An 18,395-nucleotide genomic window follows, 5' to 3' on the forward strand; every position below is an offset into this window, starting at 1 on the left:
TTTGGGCATCAGGCAAAAATGTTTAAAGGTGAAAAACCCTAGTATGAGTCAAAGGTTGATGTTTCCATAAAGAGAACCCGGAGGATCTCCGTGGCCCGGCCTGGAAGGTCACCATCCTGAGTTTGAGGAGTGAAGAACCCCGCCCACGAGGTTATATTCTTTTCAAACCAAAATAATTAGTTATATATATAACAACGCAACTTTGTTTTATGCCCTTATACCTTTTCTTTCACACTAACAAATCCATAAATAGGGAAGAGTCTTTATCGTGTCCTGCAGTGGGATCAGAAAATGTAGCCCCTGGGTTTTCCCTTCCACTCTGTACTTAAATAAAATTGCGATCTCTTTAAACTACAATACATCCGGAATGACATCTTACTTTCAAACGTACTTTTTTTATTTTTCATTTTACTCAGAGGTTTCCAATGCATTTTATTTCACACACCACTGGTTTGTGGGTTTTGAGGACCAACATTTGTATAGATCCCTCTATAATGTCCAATTAATTTCAGCTCTGTAGCAGCCTCTCAGGCACCGCACACCATCCTTACAGCTTGAGTTCCAGTGACATATACCAGACAAGCTGCCCTTGGGCTCCGGAAGGGGGGGCTTGTCAGCTCCTTGAATGCCACACGCTCTCACCTTGTTTCCTGTCTTGCATCAGGTTGTTGGGGTGTGTGTGTGTGTGTGTGTGTGTGTGTGTGTGTGTGTGTGTCATTGAAGTCTTTCAAGGAAGGGTTAAAGAGTCATGTGCAAATTAGCTTCTCTCCCATGGAGGGCACTTAGAATCACGATGCTTAGAAGAAGTGGGATAATGAGGGGCTTGCTGGTTGTGATGTTGCTTCCCTGGGAAGCTACGGGAAGGGTGAGGAGACTAATTGGCTGGTCTGGCAAACAAATCGAGATGAGTCCGAAAGGAGGAGCCAGATGCTGGCGGGAAGTGAATAGAAATTCACCTTCGCACTGGCTCTTCAGCGGCGGGTGCACAGATGGTGAAAAGCAGACCCTTAGGGAGAGAGCAAAGGCCCTTGTCGATATCTTCTGCCAAGAGGAGAACAAAGAGGATTTGCCAGCGCCTCCAGGAAACAGCCTTTGCTCTCATTTCAGGATCCTCTAAAGAGTTTGCCTATATCACGAACCTGTTAGTATGCGCTTAGTGGCTTCAGGGAGTGTCCAGACAGTATAACGAGGGGAGGGCTGTGAGTGAGGCTTCAGTGGCAGCAGGGAGATGGAAATAATTGGCTTAAAATACTGGACACGGGCACCCTCTAAGCTGGCTTGACCTTGAGTACTCATGCAGGCGGTGCATTGCAGAATGCTGAGGGCACCATTGACATGCAAATTGCATTCCCTAGACCCCTGAAGATCATAGGCCACACAATTATCAGCAGACCTGCAGCCTGATGTCTTGGAAGCCAAGCATCCCATTCAACTTCATTCTACCTGCTCCATGGGGCTCTTCAGGTTTCCAAGCAGGAAACTTACAGGGGCCAGTAGCTGCTGCTCTGCACCTTCATTTCCACAAGGAATTGATAGTATACATTTTCCCAACATACTCACTTAAAGTATAAAAACCTTATAGATTAACTTGGTGGAAGGAAGTAGGAAGTAGGAAGGAAGGCAATACAAATTAGTTTTAAAAGAAAAGTCTGAGCATACTTATAATGACATGTAATATCTTTATGCTTGAATATGTAGAGGGAATCAGAATAGGGCTATAATTTTTTAACACCCCTCTCAGTGGCTTAAATAATACGAAAAATTTACTATTTGCTTAACAAGAAGTCCTGACGTAGGGCAGAAGCAGTTAGTTAATTCAATGGTTCAACAATGTCAGGAAAGATTCGGGTTTTTTACAACCATCTCATGTCATTTTCACTTAGCAGATCAGCTTGGACCCTCTGGCTACCTTACCTAATGGCTACGAGATGGCAGCCATGGTTGCAGACATTCCACAAATGCCATGACATCTTTTGAACAAACAGTCCTTTCCTGCGTGCGCGCGCGCGCGCGTGTGTGTGTGTGTGTAGGCATGTGTGTCTGTTTAATCTGAGAGGAAAATCTTAGTCAAAAGCTCTCTATATTAGAGTACAAGTTAAGCTGCTAACACAAAAAGACTTGAAAATAGGATGGCTCAAACAAGAAAGAAGTTTGTTTTACTCTCCTGTATCAGACCCAATTCCAAAGAAGACCCATGACTTCTTCCCTGAAGTCATGCTCTTGCTTTGAGTTGGATTACCAATACCAATGTCCAGTCTAGAGAAAGGGGAAGACAAAGAAAGGGAAGAACAGTAATCACCTTCTTAAAAACATGATCTAGAAAGTAGACTCATTTTTTCCTCACACCTCATTGGCCAAAACTTAGTCACATGGCCACATCTTGCAGCAAGGGACACTGGGAAGCAAAGTCTATAGCTGGACACGTGACCAGCCAACATTGGAAGAGTGCCACTGCTGAAAAGAAAGGGAAAATGAGTAGGAGGTAACTAACCTTCTCTGCCACACTCCACTAGTAGATTTCTGCTCTTGTCTCATGGTCCAGAATTACTTCACGTGATCAGGCCTAAACCACTCACTGCGTGAGAAATGGCACCACCACGATCGGCTCAGGCCAGGGTTCCTGATCCGTAGCACCGTTGACATTTTGGACTGGATGATTCTTTGTTGAGGGAGGCTGTCCTGTGCATTGTAGAATGTTTAGCAGCATCCCTGAGCTCTACCCACTAGCTGTCAGTAGCACAATTCTCCCCGTCTTGTCGTGACAACCAAAAATGTCCCCAGACATTGCCAAACTGTTAGTTGAGAATTCCTGGTTTAGATCAACCAAGATATTTCCCTGGAGCAGAAATAGGATGCCTGTTCCTTGAATCATATTTGAAAGGGATGGACACAAAATCAGAGCTCGTCTAACAAGAGTGACGGAGGAAATAGTGACCAGCAGTGTCGTCTATGAGCAATCACAAAATAAACATCAAACAAGACATCACCAAATGGAGGTCCTGTCAGAGCATCTTTAATCAAATAATTTGTTTATTTACTCAACATGTATGTCTTAAGAGCATATCTGTACCAAATCGTTCCAAGCACTTTAGGCTCTGGAATTAACGATAACAAAGCAAAGTACAACATCCTTTACAGACCTTACATTTTAGCACATGGCTACCTAATAGTTAAGAGTTAGCTACGGAGGCAGGACACGGTAGCAATGAAGCACAGGCATCGGAATCAAATACTCGGGGGCCTGAATTCTGATTCTGCCACTTATTAGGTATGTGATCTAGACAAGTTACTTTTAACTCTCTGAGTTTCTTTGTCTTATCTATTAAATGAAGATAATAATACTATGCACCTCTTAGGGTTATTTTGAGGATTAAATGAAATATACTCCTTAGCTCAGTACCAAACACATAATTGTCTCTAAATTAGTGTTAGCCGTGTTATAGCAAAAGAGCACTGAGCTGGGAGTCAGAAGTTTTTCATTCAAGAAACATTTGTTGAAATTAATAGTTGATAGTTGTCATGGGGGAGGGGAGCATGGCAGAGGGAATGCAGTTAGCATTAATATGGTGACTCGGTGGAGGGCCAGAAGAGGGAGGGAGCAATTGAGGGGATCGCTTTATGAACTATATAGATGTCTAACCACTGTACTGTATACTTGAAACTAATTTAAATTAAAAAATAATAATGATTTTAAAAAGAAACGTTTTTTGAGGATGTATTATATGCCAAGTTTTAGATTCTGAGTATTCTGGAGAGTGAGATAACTAAGACATACCCTCTGTCCTTAACGAGCCTTCCAAGTTCAATATCTATCACTTGGGGAGGGGTAGGGGTGAGAAAATGCATATAACCTGGGCATAGATTCTGGTTTAAGCCTACAGTTTTGTTTTGTTTTTTAGCATTTAGATCAATGCCTGGGACATGGAAGGTGCTTAATAAAATAACTGTTGAATGAATGTTTCTATACAGTGAGAACAAAATTCTGACTCACAAAAATGTTTGGTAAACTATGAAATCCTTTATAAATGTCAGTGAAGCTGGAACATTGATAATCGTTTGTCAAAATAATTGAATTATATGCAAAATAGAAAATATCAAAGCTTTTTCAAATTCTTGGAAGCCATTGGATTTCTTAAATAGATTGACATCTTGCTTACATAACTTTCCTAATAAACCCATTCCCTCATGTACTAGAAAAGTCAGCTTTAAATCAACTCATTTCTAGATCATGGCAAATATGAGTGGGATCCAAATGAATGGGATTTCACTACGTAATTTATCTTGTTTTACATTTTTTTAAAGTTATTGTGTTAAATTCATGGACTTCATTTATAAAAATAGATTCAATTTTGCTTAGAACTTGTTTTGGCTGAAGAAATGGAAACAGTAATAACAAATGACAAACTAACGAATTCTAAAAATTGAGTCTGTTCTTCCAACTTACTTGTAATTATTTTATTCTGACTTTTATTATTATCAAGCTGTTTCCACTTAGATTACTTCTAAATCTTAAAATGTAGCTGTGCTTAATATAAATCATGGGGCAATTGAAGAGTTTGAGAGAAAACAGAGGCCCAAATTAATATTGTGCTGTTGGGAAGGGCTGCAGGGGCTGTTATCACATGCCTCATTTCTCTAAAATGTTTAATTTAAATCTGGAAAAATAAAAAGGTAAAGTGTTTGTCGAATGCCTGAGGGCAGAGGTGGAAAAAGCAAAGGTAAGTTTACAGAGAACTAAAGTTGGCAGGAAATTGCAAAATGAGATCTGGCTTGAAATATAAGTTTACTTACCAAGGAGGAAACTATGAAAAGATCAAAGAACCCAGTCCCCCTTGCACATTCTCTCAACTGATTCTGGGTATGACTTGCGAGGTTGGGGTAACCACTACTATATTAAAACTAGAGGAACTTTTAATTTTCCCCTTGCTACTTTGCCTGAAATATGGGTCACTGCCCTGAGGTTTATGGTGGTGCTCAGATTATAGCTTCTGCCTGTTAGATAGGCTTTTGCATGCATGGATAGCTGCATTTCTTTTTATACTCTATGATCCATTTGTATATGTTTTTTCCATTAAAAAGATCTGTTGAAATAAGAAGCAGAAGTCATCATCACTAAAAGCATATTCAAAACAAAGTAAAAGCTAAAACAAGAGTTAAAGATACACAAACATGTAGGTCTAATGGAGTTCCTTCCTTATTAAGTCAACTGTTAATATTATCTGGGTCGACATCGGAGGTTGTGTAAGGAATTAATTGTGAGTCTTTTCTTGGGGACAAAGGTCTTTTATAAAGAATCCTTCACCATGGAAGCTTACTATACACAGTAGACACCTTTAGGGGATCTGCTCACTCCACAGCCCAGCCTTTTCTTGTGTGGCCAGCACTCTTCATGATGCCAGTGACACTATAATGAGGGGAAGGGGGAAGGGGGTACTAATCTAATATGACTGGTGACTTTATAAGAAGAGGAAGAAATAACAAAGATATCCCTCTCCCACTCGTGCGTGCTCTCTTCTCTCTCTCTCTCTCTCTCTCTCTCTCTCTCTCTCTCTCTCTCCACGCACAGAAAGAGGCCATGTGAGGACCCAGTGAGAAGAAGGCCACCTACACACCAAGAGAGAGGCCCCAGGAGAAACCAGCCCCTGCAGACACCTCGATCTTGAACTTCTACCCTCTAAAACTGAGAAAATAGGTGTCTGTTGTTTAAGCCACCCAGTCTGTTATTATGGGTGCCTGAGCAGATTAATATAATGAGAAAAAAGAGAAAAGTTTCATCACAGTAGAGAGAGGGCAGAGGTTAGAGGGAAAAAAAGGGAGTGGCAGGAGAGAAGAGATTCAGTGCTCTTTTTCACACTAGGCACCTGAGACTGTAGGAGGGAGTTTCAATGAATCTCGGACAAAGTAGTCTGGTGAGTTAGTTCAGTTTTTATAAGTGAGGCACTACTGCCACCTGGTGGTAACATACTTAATCGAGTCATTTATTCATTTAACTAACATCTATTAAATGCCTGCTCCATGGAAGGAAGCTTGCTAAGCAAAGGGAATATTAGTAAACATTGATTAACACTTACTAGGTGCCAAAATGAAGCTTAAAAATGATTTAAACTTCAGCATAACCCTCTGGGTATTATTATCTCTTTTTACAGAGGAGGAAACGGAGATCCTAAGAAATGCAATAACTTGCCGAAGGGTCTACAGCTAAAAAGTGAGAGAATCAGATCCTGAACCAGGGAGTCTGGCTCCTGAACTCCTCACAGATGCGTTCCTTGCCCTTACAGTTTCTTCTTAATAAGAGGTCAATAACCAGTTTAAAGGAGCTGTGTAAAATACTAATAATTTGAAATGGCAGCAAACCATTTACTCCTTATGGAGTCTGTTTTTGATTTACCGTCACAAATCTTCTGCTAAAAAAGGCCACATTCAGCTGACTCATTGTGCATCCACTTGGTTAGGGCATTGGCCCAAACTGGAAGGATTTTAAAACATAGGAAGTCCACATTCCACAGGAGCTATTTCAGCAAGAGGGAGAGAGGTGGATGGGGAAATAAGTAAAAGGCAGAGCAGGAGAGGAAAGAGAGATAAAGTATAGAGCTGTGTCATCCGATATGACAGCCACTAGTCACTGTTTAAATGTTAACTAATTAAATTAAAAATTCAGTTTCTCAATTGCACTAGCCATGTCTCAAGCGCTCAGTGGCCATCTGTGGCTAAAATGGACTGCATGCAGAACATTTCCATCATCACAGAATGTTCCACTGGACAGTACTGCTATAGATCCCTTATCCTGGCGGATGGGGTCTTCCCATGGCCAATGCAGGAATAGGTCACCCAGAGACTGTCTTACAGCTGGGAGTCTGCAGGTCAGTGACAAAGTCACAGAGCAATGGTGCAATAATCCCAAGAAGTGCAATAACCCCAGAGCAAAAGAGACGGTGCCTCTCCCTGCTGACCTGTCGCACATGCAGGCTGACGATGAAGACGCCGAGTCTCAACAGGACTTGGCCCCTTTTCCAGGTGAGGTGATGGATGTGTAGAGCGGCCCTATCCCCCGCTTCCACTGGGTCCAGGAGCTGGTTGATGGGGTGCTGTCGTTCGTACCTTTCATGGATCTCCTTCTCGGTGTCCACGTGGCTGGTGGTTAGAGAAGCAAGGACAATTTCTCCCAATCTCCGTTTCCTCAGGGCCTTTGCTCGTAGTCGATGATCCGTTAAACTGTCATGGCAAACTGACCTGCATGGGCCTCTGAACTCCTGGCCCTCTCCTTACGACGATCTGAAGGCGTTTGATGAAAGCTCTTTGTGCGTGTGTGATGATCGTGCTTATTTGCTCATACGTGAGCCTCGGCTTCTCTAACATTAATTTTCCCACTTGTGATAAACTGGCAGAGATGGATGGTTGGAATATATCTGTCGGTTAATGGTCCTTCGGTTGCAAATTGATTGAAAGCTCCAACTATCTTAAGCTGAAAAAAGGAATTCGTTACCTCATGAAGTCCAAGAGTATATTTTGAATTTAGGAGGGGTGTGATCCAGAGGCTCAAACAATGTCACCAGCAGACTCTTGTTCTCTCATTCCTTTCTCACTCTCTTCATTTGGGCTTTATTCTCAGGTACTACGTGAATACAAAACTGCCGGCAGCTCCTGGCTTACAATGGAAACCTGTACGTTTCTCTCCAGTGGCTTCTGTCACGTGTCAGAGTTCACTCTGATTAGACTGACCTGGCTCACATGGTCGCCTCTCAACTGTGGTTCCTTAGTGCTCTGACTGGCGAGACTTAGATCATATATAGACTACTCCTGAAGTGAGGGAGAAGAGGATCACAGAACTGTTGCAGAGAAGAAAGACTAGACACTAAGTAGACAAAAAACAGTAAATGTCTCAATAGCATGAGCGAGATATATCAAGAGCACAGGGAAACAGATGCCCAAATCTGCATGCCAGTCATGGAAGGCTTCACAGCAGAGGGGAAGCCTGAGTTGACTTTCGAAAAAAGAGCAGGAGTTTGCTGGGTAGGCAGGAGAGGGGGTGAGAATGGCGAGGAGGAGATCCGAGTGCAGAATGGCCTGAGCAGTTACAATAGAGAATAAACCATATATCCATACTTTTGTATGAAGCAAAAAGCCTGATTAAAAAGCCAGGCTCTAGGGCCATAGTGCCTGGTTTTAATCCCAATTCGGAAACTGACTAGCTACATAATCTTGGCTACTAATTTAACCTTTGGTTATTTTCTAATTTAAATAACCTGGTTACTTAACCAGGGCAGTGTTCATGCCTCAGTTTTCCCATCTGTAAAATGGGAAAAACCATAGTGCCTACCTCACAGGGTTGTTATCAGGATTAAGTGAAATGTGTTAATATGTCTAAAGCCCTTAGAATAGCACCTGACACACAGAAAGTGCTAAAAAGTATTAAATGAAGTTAAATGTGTTTATTGATTAATGCTGTGCTGAAACCTAAAATCAGGGACTACGCTTATTTCATGTAATGCAGTCCAAATTTGGTTTTAAAAAATAGGCACAAAAGAACAACGAAACTTTACCTTTCACATGACCATTTATAGAGATGACATTACATGTCACATAGAATCCCATTCCTTCTCGTATATAAAGTGCCCTCTATCCAGTCATACTGTTGTAAGCTGTTATCCTACAGTTGCACATTTTATAGGAAATGTAGTTTCTTTCTCATTCCGGTTTTTGTTTCCTACGGTCTAATCTTACAGACTTATTTTTGCAAAATGTTGCTCAATTTAGTCCACCCAGCCTCATGAGACAACGACCTGACCCAAACAACCACAAAGAAAAGGAATTTAACAGAACGTACCCACAACCCACTCGTTTTGTGTTCGTTTTATAAAGGTCAGGCTCTGAAATTAGGGCAATGGTCTCGTCACTCATAGTCTGCATGTTACGTCTTCCTGATTGATTAATTCATTAATGCATACACGTTAGGGACTTTGGCCAGATGTTCTCGCTATATTTCATTCTTTGGAAACACTCCAATCTCTGCCCTTAAGAAACAATGGCTTTCGAAATGGTCTAAGCAAAAGGAAATATATCTTATTCGCAATGTTTTATGCAGTGGGAGGAAGAAAGGAAGTTAGAAAAATGCCTGTGGTGAGACCGGGGTACAGGGCAATGCTCAAAAAAGGATGTGCTCTGGGGCCACACTGCCTGGGGCTGGATCACAGCTCTGCCCATTCCAAACTGGGTGACTTGAGAAAGTGACTTATTTATCACAGCCTCAGCGTCCTCCTCTGTCAAATGAGGATGGTAATAATGCCTAACTCATGGTAGTAGCCAGCCCCCAGGGAGGCCCCAGTGATCCCCACCTCCTCCCTACTGTCTCAGGTTGGTCTGTGTGACCAATTAAAAATGGCAGGAGTGGTGGTATGTCACATCCACAGCTCAGTGTTGTTAGACTAAAGCTAGAAAAATAGCTTTCCAGTGGCTGCTAGTTCCTCTGCCTCTAGGGAACAGAAAATCTCAATGAATCCTGCCATGACCACCAGGCCAGGGTGGCATGGCCAGCCCCAGTGTACACAGATATCTTACGTAAAGTGTGACGAATTCATTTTTTTGGATATACATCTGAGGATTCAAGAAGTATGAGTTATTTTTCTTAATTTGCCTTTGGTATCTGACTTTGCTCTTAACCATCAACTTCATTGGAAGTACTCTCCCTTTCAATTACCCATCCAAACTTGACACTTTCGTTCAGTGAGGGTTTCCACAGTGGGATGGACACATGCACACAGCAATCATTTCAGTGCAGGCAGAAAACATTAAATTTCTAAATTTGTGTATGTATCTGGTCTGTATTTGTAGGTATGACTCGTGAGATGAAATCAGAAACAAGTATACTTTGTTCTTCTATTGTTCCTTTAACTCTTCTGAGTGGGCTAGTGTTTCTTCTGCCCCTGGTTAAAACCTTCTGTAAGCTCATGACTTTTCTAGACGCTCGGGTAATTCGACGTTCTGGGGTCACTTTTCACAAACTGCAGTCTCAATGCAGAAGTTAGAATGTGGGCATAAGTGAGCAACGAGAGAATGGCAGAACTAACGATTCCCCCCTCCAAGATAAGGCGGACAGATTGATTTAACAAACAAAACAATGATGATCAAATTAGATCTGACAAGAAGGTAGGCACCTCTGTGCAATCAAAATTATTGAGATGGTTACTTCAAATAAGAATTTATGTGTATTATCTATGACAGTGAACCTGACCTTTGGTATATTTTATGCCTCGAGACATTTATTAATTACATTAGCACATGTAGAGACTTTATAAATAAGCAAACCAACATTTATTGAGGGCGTGCCACCAAATTTCTACTGATATTGAAAAGCAATTAAAAATAGAGAACCCTGCTTTGATCCCATGCCATCCATACTGCTCCCAGGAAGATGCCCATGCCCCGCCCCCACACCCCAGTTTACTCCTACAGCGTGTGTGGACTGCTCCACCTGTTTCCCACACTGTTCTTTAGCAGTTTCATTTTATGGTCTCCATTTTCCAATACGTTTATGAACTTCCCAGGATCAAGCGGGCAGCCATATTGCTTGCGCCCATGAAAGGTGTCTGGTAATACCGCAGAGATGTAGTTATGTCTGCCACGAGTGCCTACTTTTGGCCTAAAGTTTGAGAGTTCTGCAATTTCCCCTCTCCAGATGAAGACCACGGGATGGGGCAAGGGAGGAGGGAGGAGAAGAAAATATGGAAAAACTCGAAAGAATTTTTTCCGTTGGATGGATTCCTTAAAGAGCAGAAATAAAAGGCAAACCTATCATAAAATGTCACTCGATTTCTAATTTTATGATATTCTAGTCAATGATTGCTCTAAGAAATAAAGAAGAAGCACTTGAGGAGTAAGAGACTGAGAAATTCTGGGAACCCAAGCCCTCTGCAGCAAGCAATTACCTCAGCTGCCATGGTGCGTCTTTTCTTTCTGCCATCCTTCCTTCCTCTTCTCACTTCTTTGATTCCTTTCTATCTGCTGGGGACCCGCCATGTCATTTATACTGAGCTGGGTGCTGTGAGGAGTTAAAAGGACAGGAAGGTATGCCTGTAAGAAGCTTGCCACCGTAACTCCTTTGGGAACGAAGAGAGGTTGAAAGAAACAAATGCAAACTGACTGGAAGGATAAGAAATATATACAGTTGATGCTCCTTATTCGCAGTGATTCTATTCTATAAAGTTGCCGTGAACACTGTAAATCCTGAGCCACTGCTCACAGGAAAAATACTGTAGGGTCTGGAGAAATTCTGGTCACCATAGTTTCACCAACCAACCAATGCATAACCTTGTTTTACATGTGTTTCTGTCTAAAGGCATCTTATTCAATATACAATTGATTTATTAACACTAAACACATAGAGTGCAGCACCTAACGTGCCTGAACAAAGCTTATCTAATGCATACATTCTCCCCAGAAGGCACATCACAGCCTTCTTACGCTTAGGAACACTAGACGACACTTTAGCATTTGCTCAGAGGACATTTTAGACAGCAAAATCACCAACAATAACAACAACATAAAAAAAAAATGTGAAAAATAAGACACTAAATAGGCTACAAAAAGGACACTTACTTACACTATAAGAGGCAGAAACAAAGCCGAGCAGCAGTCTCGTTCAGCCTCAGCTGGGAATGTGAGCTTCAGGAAACTCAAATTTTTCACAGCTCTGCCTGTGTCCACAAACGACCATGAAAGGCTGCAAGAGCTGATTCTAGGGTAACAAATTTTAGTGAGTTAGAGAAATTCACAAATATGAAATCTCAAATAATGAAGGTTTACTGTGTGTGTGCACACACGTCTACACATGTGTGTGTACGTGTATGTATAAAGTTCCCATTCGGAAAATTAAGGACCAAAAGAAGAATGAATATACATTGGGAAAATTTTTATGGAGAATGGGGGCAGTGAGCAGAGGTGAGGGCAGTGAGTTGGGAGGGCTTTCCAGCATCGTCACCTGGATGAGTAAAGTGGAGCACGGTGAGGTGTGTCTGAGAGAAAGGAAGTAGAGGCTGGCTGGAGAAGGGCCTGCGCCGGGAGCCAAGAGGAAGCAGCTTGGAAAGGAGGTAGAAGCCAGGTTAAGGGGTAAGTGGAAGCGTGTGACTCAGCTTGAGAAATACTGAGACATACATCTGCGGGAGGAGAGAAGAGCAACTCAACTATGTGAGTCTCTTACCCAAGTTTGCTCAACTCCAAATACCAAGTAAGAGAGGCCTTTTATAAGAAATGACAAAATAGTAGATAGTTCCTCAAACTCGGATTTGTAGATGAAAAGAATGTTTAAGAGGAAAGCCTTTTAGGCTGGTCTTCAGTAAAAACATATTTTACAAGTGAGAAGCCATAATCTGCTCTGTTGTTAAAACAAGAAAAGTTGGGCTCAAAGCCAACCAATATGAGACAGGAATATTGCTTTGGAAAATCCCATAGACACTTGTCAAATCCCACTCATGCTTTAGACCATCAGAACTAAAGGTTTAAGTACCGCTTTGATGAAACACCACTGGCTACTTAGTAGGAAAAATATAAGTAGAGCTGAAAATCTCTGAGTCAGAGAAAAACAAACGGTACAGCTGAATCTTGCAATCAGACACACCTAGGAAAGAAACAGAAGTGACTGAGAGGAAAATAAAGTATAATCTAGACCAGCAGTTGCAAAGAATTTTTTTCTTGTAACTCGAGAACAACTTTCCTCCCTGTTCGATCCACCTAAACCCAACACAAGCTAGGCTTATGTTGTTGGGCTCATGTCCAAGACTACAGAACCTGGGCTGTTGCAATGAATAAATTTTGGTTGGGTGCAGCGGTCCCATAATAATGGGTCCTGAATGGGTTAAGCTGTCCAAACTTCAAAGTGGCACATCAAAACCCGGCTACACTGTGTTCACAAAAAGACATGTTCTAGAATGCCCATTGCAGCATCATCCATAATAACCCAGAACAAAAATTATCCCAGCGGCCATCCACAGTAGAACGGAGAGATAAAGCCCGGTGTGCCCGCACGTGTAACGCTACACAGCACTGAGGATGCACAACCTAGGACCACACACAACTGTAAGGACGAATCCCACAAACACAGCGACCCAAAGAAGCCAGGCATGAGTACCTAATGTATGTTTCCATTTGTAGCAAGAAAATATAAATTGCCAATCAGGTAGAAATAATATGGTATTGAGAGTCAGGCAGTGGTTACCCATGGGGAGCGAGAGATTTCTAGAGAGTGGAAAGGAATTTGAGGGGTGTCTATGCTTTGTATCTAATCTGGGTGCTGATTGCACTGGCATGTTCAACTTATAAAATCCAGTAAGCTATACATTTTAGGATATGTGCTCTTTTATGAATGAATAGCATGCTTCGATAAAAATGTTTTTAAAGTGTTCACCATTAGCAAGCGGATGGTAGAACATTCTCTGTCGCAAGCAAACGTATTGTCTGGTGACATTGGAGGACAAGAAAGGGCTCAAAGGTGGCTTTCTATTTGCCCAAAGTCAACAGAGTCAAGCACTGACTAAAAGGGATGCCTGGAACCTCATATGTAATTTCATTTATTCGTTTACACATTTGTTCATTCACACGACATGCTCAGAGAGGGAAAATACACCACTTGGGAATTAAGGACACTCTCACAAGGAAACTGACAAGCACACACAGTGTGGTAGGTGCTGTGTTGGGTGCTAAGGGAGAACTGATTTGAGTTGTGGACTCCAAAAGCTGCTCTGACTTGTTTAATTACTATTATGTACTGAATTTCCTCCAACCCTCAAAGTACCCTGTAAGCCTCTAAGTCAGTAGTTTAATTTAATGTGCACATGGATGACCTGGGGATCTTATTAAAATGCAGATTAAGATCTGGTAGGCCAGGGCAGGACGCCTGAGATCTGCATTTCTGATAGGGCTTTTAGGAGACACTGATGCTGCTGGTTCTGGAATTTTGAGTTGTGTGGGGAAAGAGAGGTCATGTGACTAGCAGTAACTCTGGGGCTTCAATGCAATCTATCTTGTTCAGGCCAGTCCCTCCCGAGGGCACAGGCAGAGAAACAAAAAGCAGACCTGTGTGGGAGGAGGAGGCAGAGGTGACTGGATGGCTGGGGAGGCTCTCCGCCAGACCATGCCTGCTGTCAATCACAGTGGGAAGGAGTAGGAACAAGCAGGGTGGGAGTGTCACTTATGCTACTTTACAAAATTGGAAGAATTTTGACTCATGCTCCTTTCATTTCTGGCCTCTCCCGATGCCCATACCTTTTCCTTCCATGAAGAACGCACTGCATATGTAAATATAAACATAAAATTCTTACACAAGCAAAAACAGATTTAACAGAAAAATGGAGAAATGGGTCAGGGTTGTCTCATCCATTTTTGTGAGCTAAACGAAAAAAGGTGGCTGAAATCATTTCTTCTATTTCCTCACCCATTAGAAGGAAGATATGAATGTGAATGCCATCACATACACCTCGTTCCATTAAGAAAAGGGATTCTTCTGGTCTCCAGCTCAGACTGGAAGTAGAGGCTGGGGGCTGGGGGTGGAGGCTTCCAGCTTAAGGAAGAGCAGGAGAAAGCAGACAAGTTATCCTTCGTTCAGCATGGCCTGGGAAGGTGAACCTGCAAGGATGGAAGTGGCCAGTGCTAGAGAGCTTGATGGAAACAGGAAGTCACAGAAGGCTGTTTTGTGTTTCGTTATTGATTTTGGTTCTGGTGACCTTTCTTTTTAAAAATATCAATAAATAATTCTTTTGAATCGGCAATATTTTCACATATATCAAAAGTTAAAAAGGTTAACTGGTTACTTACTCGGTTGGAATATTTACTTCTCACCTCTGTTTCTTAGTCACCCTACTTCTCCCCACAGGCAAAACATACCATGAGTTTCTCGAGAATCTTTCCAGAGATATTTTACATAGATATGAGCAAATTTTATATATATGCTCCTCGCCCTTTTACACAAAAATAGAAAGTCATCCATAATCTTGATCTGTCAAACTCTCCCACACTGCCCCTTATCTTTCTGGATATGCACCCTGATCCCAACCACCCTTCGGGCCCATGAGAATTCCAATCTGTTGACTCTACCTCTTCAGGTCTCTCTCACCCTTGGTGTCCTCTCCTTACCCTGCTTGCACACATCCTTGGCTAAACCACCCCAGGCAGTCACATCTACCAAAAAAGGTAGAGAATATCTATTGCAGATATTGGTGAGACCATGAAGGACTTTAAGAAAAGTAGTGATAAGATTAAATTAGAAAGAACGCTCTAGTAGAAAAAAAAAAACCCACACAAGATAGAGGGGGGAAAGACCTAGTTAATAAATAACACTTTCAATCTTATACAATATTCCTGGCTACTTTCAGCTGGTAGTTCCTTCTATGTTGCTACTCCATTACCTTTAGCATGGCAGTTAGAGCTCTAGCCATCAACTCTGCATTCCAGATAACAGAATAGAGAAAGAGTTTTTTCATTATTTATTTTGTTAAAGTTCCTGTGAAGGACACTTTCTAGAATTCATAATTAACAGTTCAACTTATCTTCCATTGACCAGAACTTAGTTACATGGCCATAAATGCAAAAAAAAAAAGGCAAGAAATGTGGTCTTCTGGAGCGCTGTGTTCAGCTAAATATCAAGAATTTTACTACTAAGAAGAAAATATAGATACTGCGGAGATAATTAATGATCTCTACTATATCAGATGTACAACCTAGAGAGAAAAGAAGAAATTAGATTATTAAGGAGTGTGTGAAGCTTTGGGTTATCGTGTAGGATTCTGTACCCCCAGAATTGTTCTTTCGCAAACACATCTCTGCTTCTGGGCCCATGCCTGGATTCCTGGTACTATAACTACTTGGAAAGCTGTCTACCTCACATTGAACCATGTTCAATTCTATAGCCCTTACCATTTTTCCTATTAAAATTCTCATTCTTCAAGCTCCATCACAGATGCTATATCATCCATGACGTTATTCCTGACCTTCCCTAAAGGGATAGAACTTGTCTGTCTAGAACTTCATTTATAGTTCTCCTTGGGCCTTGCCCTTCATCTTAATACTATGCTGTCTTAGGTCATTGGTATAACTGTGTACTAGAGTGTAAATTATCAACAGGTGAGACAGAGCCTTCCCCGACTCTATTCTAGGTAGCACAGTGTAGTAGAATGCACCTACACTTGACTAAAAGGAACAGTCTACGAGAAGGGGAGAAAACAGTGAAAAATCGATATACCCTTTTAAGGAAAGTGCTAATGTACCAATGGCAATTTCTTGAGTCTCCTCAATGTAAATGCGTTTCAAAAACATGATTATTGTTAATGTCGCAAACTTTTTGTTTGTTTGTTTTTTGTGATGTGTTTATTTCTCACAAAGTCTTGCCATAATTTTTTCCTTTGACGGTATATTATGAAACTGCTATATTTACCTTTTGCTTGAATTATCTCATGGATGATTTCTTCCCTTCCATTTTCTCTAATCTTTTTTTTTTCTGGATCCATTGGATGGATTGATCCTTTAATTTCTTCTCATTTCTACCCTATTTTTCACTTTTCCTTCTTTTCCGCTCTCTCTCACACACCCATATATACCCTGACCTTATTTCCCAACCCTTCTCTTGATTTCTTTATTTCTGCTTTCATGTTTTATATCCCTTTGGGTTTTATTTTCTCATTCCAAGACTGCTCCTTTTTTCTACTATCCTGTAATTATTCCACGTATGCAATGTATTCCATTGTCTTCCTGAGTATATTGGTGTGTGAGATGTTTTCTTCTCCCAGTAGTCTTGTTTTTCTCCAATTTGTTTTGTTTTCTATTTATTCATTTTAGTCCCTATCTTTTGGGTTAGAGACTTTCCTAAGATGGCTGGCAATCCTCATTTGTCAACTCTTAAGAGTCCGGGAAAAAAAAAAAAAAAGCTGATTTAGAAGCTCTGAGAACATAGGTAGAGTTTGTTGACGGTGAACTGCAATTCGAAGTTCATCGGGAAGCCCATGTTAGCGATATCTTTGGTTCTTTCCCCTGGGGCACTCAGATTCCATAAACAAAATTCTTCAGTTTCCTGCCTGAGAGCCTGGTGTTGAAAGAGATTGGCTTTTTTTTTTCACTCATCATAATTCTCTTGCATCCCACCAACGTTGTTATGTGTATCAATAGGTAATATCAATGGAATCATGCAGTCTGTAACCTTCTAAGTTGGCTTTTTCCACTCCGCATAATTCCTTTGATCTCCACCAAGTGACTCATAGACATCTTCACTTTGATTCCCATGAATTCTCAAACTCCATATGTCCGAAGTTAAGCTTAGATCTTTCCTACCTAAATTTGTCTTCTTCATATAGGCTCTATCTCTCCTTAATGATTACTCAGCCATGGACGCCAAAAACCTGAGAACAACTTTGATTCTTTCTCAATCCTTCCTTCCTCTCTATCCTTACCACTTACCTATGTCGGGCCTTCAGCGTCTTCTCCCAGACTGTTTTAATAGTTTCCTAACTCTCCTGCCTTTGACTTTCATACCTCATATCCATTCTCTGTATACTACCAGTGTTCCCTTGATAACATAAATCTGACCATGTTACTACCCTGCTTAAAATTCTTCAATGGGTCTCCCATTCATGAACTCAAGATTAAAGTCACAGCTGCTTAAAGTCCTTTGAGACCTGTGCTCTTCCAATTTTTCCAGTGTCAACTCTGAGGTCCACACTAAAGGCAAGTGACCCCTCAATCTTTCCTCACCTTTCCTCAGAGCCGAGCTGAACGTCTCCCCTTGTGGCCAGTGCACACGCATATCACAGGACTATCTCATTACAGCATATTGAAATAATCTTCCTAAGTTTCTAGTATGGGAATGTTGGCTTGTTCCGTTTTAGATCTCCAGGTCTGGAAATGTACAAAATAAGCACACAAAAAAATGCTCGTTAAACTGACAGAACTGAGTTTTTTTAAGGTGTTGCCAATATGGCAAACCAGCAATAAAATAGCTCTTAAAAATGTAAATCTCACAAGTAGCTTGACGTGTGCTATTTCTTTCACATTGTCTTTTACAACACTTGTAAGAACATTTTCATTTTCCAAATGTATTTACTAAGAAAAAAAATGATTTAGCTGTGCCTCCCCGTCGGGGAATCGAACCCCGGTCTCCCGCGTGACAGGCGGGGATACTCACCACTATACTAACGAGGAATTGCACAGGGGTAGGCCTTCTGACAAGTCTCTTATCTCATTCAGCCCCGCCCAGCCTTTACTGCTCATAACTATAAATAGATTTGCTATTCTTTTACTGCCATTGCCAATGTCACCGAAATCAAAGGAAATTAAAATAAAAACGTTCAGTTTGATCTTTCCGCTCCACTTATTTTCGTCGGCCCCCAATCCCCTCCTCTTCCTTCTGCTCCCCGTTCAGG

At 41.4% G+C, this 18,395-nt stretch overlaps 1 non-coding gene across 1 annotated transcript; it reads right to left on the minus strand.

The window, feature by feature from the left end:
- Positions 1 to 18,102: 18,102 nt before the first annotated feature.
- Positions 18,103 to 18,174, minus strand: TRNAD-GUC. Its single transcript has one exon. It is a non-coding gene; the product is annotated as a tRNA-Asp (tRNA).
- Positions 18,175 to 18,395: the final 221 nt, after the last annotated feature.

Source organism: Pteropus alecto, unplaced genomic scaffold (assembly GCF_000325575.1).
Source record: "Pteropus alecto unplaced genomic scaffold, ASM32557v1 scaffold94, whole genome shotgun sequence".
Classification (NCBI taxonomy): Eukaryota; Metazoa; Chordata; class Mammalia; order Chiroptera; family Pteropodidae; genus Pteropus; species Pteropus alecto.